This window comes from Bactrocera neohumeralis, unplaced genomic scaffold (assembly GCF_024586455.1).
Source record: "Bactrocera neohumeralis isolate Rockhampton unplaced genomic scaffold, APGP_CSIRO_Bneo_wtdbg2-racon-allhic-juicebox.fasta_v2 ctg49_3, whole genome shotgun sequence".
Lineage (NCBI taxonomy): Eukaryota > Metazoa > Arthropoda > Insecta > Diptera > Tephritidae > Bactrocera > Bactrocera neohumeralis.
This window is the reverse complement of record NW_026091970.1, coordinates 265,104-276,747: the sequence shown is the minus strand read 5'-3', so window position 1 is coordinate 276,747 and position 11,644 is coordinate 265,104. Positions and strand designations below refer to the sequence as shown.

The 11,644-nt window shown below is 36.9% G+C and overlaps 1 pseudogene; it reads left to right on the top strand.

Annotated features, from left to right (window-relative positions):
• Positions 1 to 4,186: 4,186 nt before the first annotated feature.
• LOC126767263 (uncharacterized) lies at positions 4,187 to 5,000 on the top strand (annotated as a pseudogene).
• The last annotated feature ends 6,644 nt before the right edge of the window (positions 5,001 to 11,644 follow it).

Here is an 11,644-nt window from a genome sequence, read left to right as displayed (position 1 = left end):
TTCTATATATTTTATTACAGTTACTTATATACATCACAGCGCATTTAAAATAATGGTTTACACTTGTTTTAACTTAAAAGACTAAAAGAAAGCTTCATACACATTGTGTTTTTAGATTTTACACTTATTTATATATACATACATATACAGATATGAAATATAATAAATTATGATATAATATATCTCTGGATAAACAGCTTTATATTTTTTGTATGAAATAAAAATAATTACTGCTTCAAACTCAGTAAACTACTTGAGATGAAAACCCTTCTATATTAGTTTTACTCAAAATAGCTTCTTCCACTGAAGTCAAGATCAAGATGATTATGTCTAATTTAGTTCAACGTTCCGTCATCTAAAAGTATCACCGTTAAGTTAAAGTAAAGCTCGACATTTGTATTTCTCAATGTAAATCGTCAATTATGGCTAAAATGTAAGTTCCAGTAACAATTTGATGTAAATCACTGGTAGGAATAGAGTTGACCGTATGTGAGCGGATATATACATTAATGTTCATTCCGGTTATGTAGGCCTTACTATCATTGAATGGAAGCAAAATAGTATAATCTTCAGTATCTGTTAGTATTATCTCTGGAAACTAATATATTCAGAGGTATTATTTGGAAATCGGAATCCCGATTCCTAAGGTACGTATAAAATATGAAAAAGTTCACGTTTCAGGAAACTTACGAACCGCATGACATTCGTTGATTGAACTCAGTTAGCAAATGGTTGAAATTTGTTAACTGACTCAATTATTATTAATAAATCCGAGCCTTTGAATTTAAAGACATTTGTTAAAGGTGAGCAAGTGCTGCAGACATGTATTTAATTCATCCAATTAGAAAGCTCTCTACATTAGGTAGTAAGTACCATTTAATAAAAATGTTAATTGACTCAATTAAAAGGCTATTTGAAATACTTAATAATCGAATTGTTAATTGATTGCTTTCTGGTGATCTATTTCCATATTTATTATCATTCGAAGAAATGCCATAAAATTTATTTTTTAAAGATTAACTCTTTCAAATGTTGTCCGTGGCTACGTCTCAGATGGTCCGTTGAGTCCGATTTTCGATGACTCATTCAAATATTTCGACTGGTAACTGGCATGATGTTTTGCTTAATGGGTTCGAAGCGAAATCGTCCACATAGACTTTAGACTTTACATGTCTCCACAGAAAAATGGAAACAAGGTGTGATATTACATGATCTTGGTGGCCAATCGACTGGTCCAAAACGTGAAATTTTCTGCTCACCGAAGTGTTCTTTCAATCAATCCATTGATTGATGCGATGTGTAGGAAGTGGCGTCGTTTTGTGAAGACCAAATGATACCGAGATCACGAATTTAAGTTTCAGGCATCAAATAGTCCATGGTCACGATTGACGGTTACGTTCTCACCGGCATCATTTTTGAAGAAATATGGAGCGATGATACCACCATCCCACAAACCACATAAAACCGTTGTTTGTTCTGGATGAGATGGCAGCTCTTGAATATTTTCAGGTTGTTTTTCGTCCCAAATGCGGCAATTTTGCTAGTTTACATACCCATTGAGCCAGAAATGGGCCTCATGGCTGAATCAATTTAACTCGAAAACGTCAAATCTTCTTGGAACTTTTCAAGGGCCCATAGAGCGAAGCGATGTCGTTTGGAAAGGTCGAGCCTCTTCTAGCATAAGCCATATTTTGTGTGCTTTCAATTTGAGATATCGACGTACTGCGGCGCCGAAACGACAAGTTTTGATAGTATTCGTCACTGGTATAACCAACTACTTCTCTTATCCGCCGCTGATGTCTAATGGATATTTTCAAAAGTATTTTCATGTTAGAAAAATCTGCAGGTGAACATATGATGTAAACTACTTAAAGCATGTTATAAAGATGTTCATATCCAAGAAACCCTGAATGATTTAGGATTTGCTAGGTTTTCGATGTAGTACTTATGGCTACCAATAGAAATCGTACAAGTCTTCTAAGAGTTCAAATGCTTTACTACTAGATAACTGGAACTGCGCATACTTACCAATACAGATTTTTACATTAAAGATTTTTAAAGAGTTTTGGTTAACCTTTACTATTAGTAAATATGAGCGGTCGAAAGTTCCTTTTTAGCAACTATGAGCATGATTAATGGTAAGCAGTAAGTGGAGTAATCTAGTGAGACCTTAGCCCACAGCAATATTATCATTTTGTTTTGTAGTGGCTTCGACTGATCATTACCCAATCGATGTCCGGTTAAAAATCTTGCTGGATGTCAGTAATCGAAACAGCTTAGAAGGTATCAGATCAATTATTCCTACTTAAATGTCCGGTCTTTGTCAGATCAGCACTAAGACACGCCTACAGATATCCAAAACATGCTAACCCAGAATTGAGTTTGGTTCGTCGATTCCTAAAATATAAGCTTAGGAGCGTTTGGGGCTGCAAAAGATACTATCTTTGACAGCCTAAGTGCTTTATCTACTTCAATTATTATAAAGATTCCTAAATTAGAGTTAGCATCACTTACACAGTTTTATTTTTCTAGCGCTTCCAAAATAATGCAGAGTTTGAACTTTATTTAACAACTGTTAACCAGATACTTGACATTATTAGCACCACTAACGCATCCACGCTTTACATATACATACGCACTTAGCGAGTTAACTCTGTTTAGCTATTTGTACGCTAGTTTTAGTGTAGATTTCCATTTCTCTCAGCTTTGGCGCATTTCGGCCAGCCACTTCCGGGTGAGCCAAGTATAATAACGTCATTGTTGCGCCAAACAACGAAAAGTGTCAAATGCAAAGACATTGTAACACTTAATCCGAGTAAGAAATTTAATGCATAAGTCTCCAATTAAATCATTTGCATGTTAAGTAGTTTCGTAATCTCAACAAACGCCCGGAAAAATGAAATACGCCGGCTCGGGGTAAGGCCAAACGACCGTTGTGACGATTCAGCACAAAAACCTCTCAACTTAAATATGAAGTCAACTGAGTATAAACAGGTCGGCCGAACCGACGAATTTCAATGCAGTTAAGTACGGAGCTTCGCACCAATGCGGCGAGCGTGTTCTCTAACAACGACGACGTCAACAAGAAAAACATGAACTCATCAAAAGTGCAAAAGTAACTTAACAATGGCAATCTGACTAAAAACGAGTGACAAGAGAGGATGCGTTGGCCTGTTATCCTTTATCTAAGTATCTATACGCCACTCGGTGGGAAAGTAGGAGGGGAGACAAGAAGCGCTGGTAAGCAGAAGAACAATGTAAATTTCGTCTGCGTACAGGGGTAGTTAAGGCTTGGGCAGGGAGTTTCTGCGTCTCTACGTATTTGGCAATGTTTTTCTTTGATAAAGTTCGTGGCACTATCACCACTATTACGTCAAGTACGAAAGTGCATTTGTATTTGTTTGTAGATAATGTAAATACAATCTTGTGGAGAGATTGTTAGCCGTAGACACGCACATATACACAGACACACAACGAATGTCCATACTGAATTATTCAATCTCTTGCTTATCGTCAACAACATTGGTCTGGCGCTTGATTCCAGCAGGCTTTTCTTATGCCTGCGCTGTGAGAAGCAGGAAGAAGGTGGGTGGGTGAAGGAATTAATTTCGTCTAGCGCATATTTTACTGTAGGTGTTGCTGTTGTGTAATCAAAATTTTAAGCTTTGTTCTTTAATCCGCTTTTAATGTCGGAGATACAATTTTGACACAAGAGTTGGGTTCAACGAGTTGCACCGAAAAGTTTGCCAACCGCTGATAAAAATATATGTGATTTAGTGCTTAATTAGGCGCGTTTGTAAATGTGGATTAAAAAAAAACTGGTTTTTAAGCTGTCTGTGTTACTTTAATCTCTTTTTGGAGATAAAGCTTCACCGTGCGCAGCACAAAGTTGTACGATGATCTACGGAAACACATCGGAAATCGCTGTTTCCGGGTTGAACTAAACCAGCAACAAATTTTGGAACCTTTTTATTTTCTGATGCTCAGGTTGACATATTTATTTAACTCTTCTCTTCTAGCTATACTGTGAGGGTGTCGACTGGGCAATGGCTGTCGCTGCTTACAATGTTACGTTCTCAAGCTAGCTTCGGGCAGAGTCATTACATCGCAAGCCGGCGGTCCCTAGCGAAGGCTGACGTATTTTTCCAATCATCCCTGCTATATATGCATCCTCAGAAGTAGGTGAATGGGAAATACAACGGCCATTGCTGATGAGGTACCTGGCGGTTGGTATAAATCGCTAAAAGTGGACACTCCTTAATCTAAAACTCGTAATAAAGGAGGACAAAGAAACGAAACGGACCGGATATCGGGCTAAAAGTCGGTGGGAGACGAGGCTGCTACCACCGATGGGTACAGCGCGTTAGAGCTGTGCCGCCAACGGGAGCAGGTTACGGTGGTTGTATTGCTACTGCCAAACCAGCTTTACAGCGCACGGGTGCGACCGAGGGTTCTAACTCTGGTAACAAAAGAGGGCTCCGAAAGAAGGCAAGCAAGGAGGGTTTAAGGAAAAAAGCGAGATATAAGACGGCGGCCGGAATATGCAACTGCCTCAAAGGCAAGTCCAGCCTGAAGGAAGAAAATGTGAAACGGCTGGCTTGGGCTAGAGAGGAGGTGAGGAACGGCCGGGGACACTTCATCACTCCGAATTGGTGTAATGCCCTGGATCCCGCATCAAGGAGCACATTGCTGAAAAGTGGCAGCATTCAACGAAGAGCAAACCTAAGGCGCCCTCGAAAAATCGGACGTACAAAGACGTAGCCGGAAAGCTAAATGTCAAGTGCGCGGATGAAAAACCAACAACGTTCAAAGCAGCGGCGGTGGCCAATTAGATTGTGTAACGGCAGTTGACCGTCACGGTAGTAAACCGCAGTAACCGGATAGGAAAAATGTCACAGAAGCGTTGGAAAATAGTGGAAATGAAGCTATTGGAAGCCTTCTTCTAGAGAATGGACGTCGAACCAAGGGCACCCATGCCGTCATTTGGTAGAGCAGAATGACTTAGCAGTGTCTAGATCTTAAAATGCAATGGCGAACCAAACTTTTGGAACGGAGCGAAGCTGGAGATCGTAGACCGCGGCAGTATTCCATCGGTGCCCAAAGCGCAGGTAAACATACCTCGCGTGGACCCAAAATATGCACTGCGACTGCTACAAAAACAGAATCCGGACGTGCCAACTAGCGACTGGAGGGTGTTAAGCGTGGCGAACTGCATCATCGAAGATTGAGGCAAAATCTTCATCCTCCAGATCAATAAAGTGGCCGAGGATCTTCTGCATGCGAGGTTCGGAAAGATGGCATGTCGACTCTATGGATAATTCAAGCTCTACCAATCAGATGCCAAACGTTTTTTGGGAAAGAAATGAATATGTCACCACCATACCACTATAACAACGCAGAACTGTAAATTGTGAGTGGTATGTAATAATTTTTATTTTGCCAATTTGCCTTCAAGAAACTTACCACTGAAGCCGGATCACTTTTCCCCACAACTTTGCGAGTTCTCACACATCGACTGAAAAAATTAAACTTTTGAGCACTCAAAACCTGAATTTGATAAGTCTTTCACCGTATAGTCTTGACTTGGGACCGAATGACTTCTTCTTATTTTCATTCGTAAAAAGTAAACTAAGAGATCAACGTTTCTAGGCACCGCAAGAGGCGGTTGATGCGTTCAAAATAAATGTTTTGGAGATACCTAAGTCGGAGTGGCAAAAGTCCCCCGATAATTGTTTCAAACGCATGAAAAAGTGTATAGATTTTAATGGAGATCACTTTGAAAAGCAATAAAGCGATTTACGATGATTAAAATTTGTTTTAGATCTCCAATCCAGAAATAAAAAAGGCAACATTTTATAGGAGCTCGATTTGAATAATTTCTTAGAAGGTTGTCACCGTGATCTTGGAAAGTAACAAATAACAATATCGTGAAGATATTTCGTCAAATGAAGAAATTTTCCATACAATGATGGTGGTCCAATACCTTTCGGGAGAGCGGGGAATATCCTAAATTACACTTCGAAACCTCAAAAACTCAGAGACTGGTTCGCATACTCGTTCGTCACGCTGATCGATTACATATAACTTTTGTAGGGACTTCGACGTTTTATTCTGCGTATTCCAAACTTCGTGGCAAATTTAGTATATTCTTTTCAGGGTATGCAAAATAATTCGGTCAAATTAATGCTCTGATACTCTTGCAAGGGGCAATGTAATCAATTTCTTCGCTTAACTCCCGTTTAGAGAGAGATAAAGAGTAATGGTTTAAACAATCTATGAATCTATGAGATTAAGCTTGAGAAAATTTCGGTCTGGCATTTTGAGAGTATGTTTAAAAATCCAAAATCTTAGTTTTTCAACTTCCTTTGACTTTTTTGAATCACTTATTCAAATATTTGCTTGATTTTTATAAAAATAATTAAAAATTGTTAGGATATACACAAAAACATTTATACAAATTATAATTAATTTTGTATTGTATCGGCAACTCTTGTAACCAATAATTGTGTTTCATTGTAACTATACAAATTGTTGAGAGTTGCTTTTTGTTTTCAAAGAATTTGTTTTTATTTAACTAAAATTTTTCGAATTCTCAGCATAATCCGCACACCATAACGCGCACTTGCTTGATATCAGTGAAAAACTCGCTTTACAGTAGCGCTTTTCCAAACAACAAACACAAGCAGATAAACAAAAAAAATGTACTCAGCTCTTTATGTCTATCATTTTCATTGTAATCTGTCGGGGCATGCAACATATTACGCAAAAAAATTTGCTGACTTTCGGAAAAAACTGAAATATTTAAAAATTGTTCTGTCAATTTGATGCGCTTTCAGGTTGACTTTGCAACATGCATGTTCGTGTACAAAAATGTGTGCATTTATGGCTCGATGCGCTTATGCTTTTCAGGTATATGCGCACACAAACACTACTACCTACGTATTTATATATGAAGGCATATGCATGAATATAGACATTTATGATTTTATTTCATGCCTGCAACACGAAGTTTAAAGTTCTCTGCGGAACTATGGCAGTGCCACATAAGTGCTTGTGCGCAAATGTGCAGCTATGTATGTATGTGTTTGTGTCACACGAAAAACACGCAACTCCCGCGAGTTTCAAATTGGCATTTTGTGACAAATAAATTGTGTTTTATTAACGAAACTCATGAAAAACTCACTCATATCCGGCTGAACATGGGGGCTTAGTGAACATTTATTTTATTTGCTGTGTAATAGGTTGACGATGTTTTTGCTTGTTGACTAGTTTCGGCTTTTTTATGTGCTAGTATGTTGTTTTGAAATGCAAATAATGCAATACCCTGTACTTATAGGACTTACTGTAGTGGTATGCACTCATTACCTTATAGCCAGTATGAACCGTGACCACAACTAGTCAGACGGTTGTCATTCTTCCAATCTAGTAGATGTTATTTCAGATAAAGTAGTATTCTTCAGCATGTCAATCAGCTGATTTCGGTTGGTTTAATCCCTTGCCAGCTCAAAAAAAAGTGTCAAAATCTCTTATGGACCAAAACCGCCAGTAATATTTTACGTCAGTCAAAAACTCTCGACTATAGGAGTTTTCAATAGGGACGCTACAAAAGTAGACCTATGGGGGCAGCAAACGATGCCATATTTTTCCCGTTCTTTTGAGATTTCTCTTCAGTAAGGTTTGCCATTTCATCATGGAAAGACATACGATTCAACAACTAGTCGGAAATATTAAAATTTAATACCGAAATTCATAGTCAGTGGCCTCAGCTTTAAGAGCTAGATTGAGCATAATCAAGAATATTACAAAATTTGAATTTACATCCTTTAAATTTTCCAACTAACGGTCTCAAGTTTAGGTACAAGTATAGTCCTTGTCGGACTACCTCACTTTTGAACTGAAAATTGCCAGTTATGAACTAGTCTTAATTTTACTTACTTAGTTACTTTTTCACTCCGTGGTAAATATCCGTTTATGCCCCTACAAGTGCGCACAAAATCGCGCATAGAAAGTACATATTGATATACATATATACATACATGCATACATATGTACATATATATGTGAGCAGTAGCTATATGTCTAAAAGCTCAAAATCCAAAACGCCATACAAACCCCACACAATCGCCTTAGCGGTCTTTCGCATCCATCATGTCCGCGGACATATTCGTTTATGTTTCGCAAAGTTTTGTGTGTGTTTTCTAATAAAATATTTAAATGGTTTTTCATAAATTCACAACCTGAAAATAACTTATTGGTTAAATAAAAAAATAATCACCATTAAAGTGCTGACAAATTTTCTGAGCTGAGTTTTTATTTGTATGAATTTGTAGCTGTCAAATATTAATAGAAAATTCATAACTATTAAAATTGTATTCAAATTTTTTAAGAGTAATCCTTTATAATGATAGTTTTGAATTTAAGGATGCATTTCAAGGGTTAATCGAATTTTTATGGTGATTTATTTCTGTCGGGCTAACGTCTAGTTCCACCAGCAAGTTTGGTTTCTGCGCCTCAAACGCCTTTTTATGTGATATCCCTAGTTAAAATATGGGTTAAGAAAACAATGAGAAGAGTTTAAGAGACAAAATTTAAGGCAAGAGTTAGCAGAGGCTTTACTTTTTCGCTTTTGATCAAAATATGAATCACCAACAGACGATATCTAGCCGTTCACTATGAAGTGCTTCTCGTGTCCTTCCTCCACTACGGCAATGGCATAAAACAATATGACAACTAGACTTCGGACGCAACAAAGTTCAGCCATGCACTGACCTCCATTCACAGTGGAGCTATTAACACCCTCAACGACTCATGAGCTCATTGGCTTTGAAATCTGCAGCAATTCTACGATAAGCAGGTAAACAAAAAAGTCTGATAATAAAATGCTTTATGCTATTGATAAGTAGGTCAAACACTAATTGGTTACATTGGAGCGCGGAGTCAGCGAGCTCAAGACCAGTATTGTCACTTTATTATCATCGCCATAAAGGTGGCTTTAGCTATCAAACCTACGACCTAACCTGACCTAACATAATCTTTAAGTTGGAGCATAACATTATCATGCTTGCTATTTGAATGATTTGGACAACTTTCAAACATCCAACACCGTTTCAAATCCCCTCTCATTCTTATAATAACTGAATTGTTGCATTAAAAATGTTAAATTTATATTCCAACTAAACTTTAAGTAGCACAATAGGGCAATAATATATTAACTAAAGAATAATTAGTTGTATTACCGTTCATTCCGCTTGGTTGAAAATGCGGCAAAAAATATTTATTTATTGCTTATTCAGTATTAATTATGGTCAACTTCCTGTCAAGTTAATTATGTACAATTTGTTTGAGCTTATGTACACAGTTATAAGAGAAATTAATAATCAGTTAAATTTAACGGCAATATATTTATTTAAGCAGACGTAATTAAAGGCAATGCAATTGAGGTTATGAGCAGCTTGTTTGTCAAATCAGCTTTTTCAGAAAATATATTTAAAGGCGATATAAATCAAACCATGAACACAAAAAAAAATCGTCTCAAGAAAAATGTGAATTTTAATTTCGTTGTATTTCCAGTAGTCGCGCTATAAAACTAGGAAATTAAAATATTTCCGGTTCCAAATATAATACAGCGTATATCTGTATTTAATAAGAGTTTCGATGTTGGGACTTTTGATGAGAACCAACCGACAGTAGATTCCAATTATATTCTGAATACTTGAGAGAAAAAACTTTTAATTTTAAGCCCACTCGAAAGTCAGAATTTTTAATATTAAATATTTTTTTATTCTTTTTGAAAATATTAAAGTATCGTATAGTTACAGTGAGGTGTAGAAATTTCATCGCAAATTATAAAAATAAGTTTCATTATAAGAGTGATCCATTTCGAGTTTCACTACTTAAAAAAAAAACATAGAAACTTCAAATTTAATGGGAATGTTTATTGTCATTCCAAAGAACATTTTTTGTCATTCATTTTTTGAAGAATATCTCTTTCAAATGTTGGCCGCGGCTACATCTCAGATGGTCCATCCGTTGAGAGATCAAGACCTTCAATTTCAGGCTTCAAATAGTCGGCGGTCGCCGTCGACGGTTACATTCTCATTGGCATAATTTTTGAAGAAATATGAATCAATGATTCTACCAGCCCACAAACAACACTTGCATGTTTTTTTATGGAATGGCAGTTCTCGAATCTTTTCAGGTTGCTCTTTATCCCAAATGCGGCAATTTTGCTTTTTTATATACCATTGAGCCAGGAATGAGCCTCCTCGCTGAACAAAATTTGGCTCGAAAACCAAATCTTCTTGGAAGGTTTCAAGAGCCCATAGAGTAAAACGATGGGAAGGTCGAGCGGCTTCAGTTCTTGCACAAGCTGTATTTTGTACGCTTTCAATTTAAGAACTCGACGTAAAATGCGCCAAGTTGTTCCATACGTCAGACCGACTTGCTGCGAGCGGCACCGAACGACACACACATGATCTGTCAAAAAAAGGCTATTGACACAAAAACCTCTACTTGGATCATACGTTACATATCGGGTCGTTTTTTAGAGGTGTGGTTATCAATGAGCCAACCCATTTTTCGGAGTTGGTCGTTTTGTCAGCTGCTACTTGATTAAAACTCAGCTTGGGTAATGGATCGAGTGTTGATAAATAGGGAGTCATTATTGAGACGCCGTTATATTTTCAAAAAGTCACTGTTTGGTGTGCTCTAAGGGCAGAGCGAATCATTGGTCCACATATCTTCAAAAATGAAAGCGGCAATAATCTTACAGTCAATGGGCAAGGCTATAGAGCAATATTAATGGCGACCTTTGGTTCCAATAAGACGGCGCGACATGCCAGCAAGGCAATATATTTATTGAAAGTAATGCTTGATGTGCGCCTTATCTCGCGTCGTTTGCCTTGAGAATATGTGAAGTCACTTGCCTAATCAAGAATATTCGCCGGAAGCCAGCCACTGCGGTCACTTGCCCGAAATCATTTTTGAAACATAATGACAAACACTTATCGTTTTAACTTTTAATGATATGCGTTTTATTTCTTCCTGAAAATCGTATGTTTAAAAAACTTCCATTATATATGCATATTTACTGAATCTAGAGCGACTCAGCTTTTTTTGAGGTAGCTACTAAAACTACTTATTCTAAACGTGAGGGTTTATGGTATTTTTCTACCACAGCAGCCAACTATCTAGAATATCTGATCTATTTAAATATCTGTCTTATATCCATACTACTTGTTAGACCACACATTAGCCGGGAAATAAGGAGCCTAACTTGAATTTATTTAATTCTCTTAACTGATTTTAATTATGAATATCTTATCAATTATGTAAAATTCATAATTTGTACTAAATTGCTATATTTTTTTACTTCACTGCATGATTGGTATTTCCGGCATTCTCTTGAATACATTTTAAGTAAATAAAAAACTGTGTCTATTGAAAGTATTCATGTGCACTTTCAATTTAAATACCTATGATATATTGTATTTAGGTAAAATATTATTAAATTTGTTGCATAAATTCAATTTGGTTAAAACCGATGAGTTTCATCATTTTAATTGGACAAATAATGCAGTTTTTAAAGGCCCCTGCAAATATTAAGTACATTTAAAGAATTATTTACATTTAAATGCTTATAAGG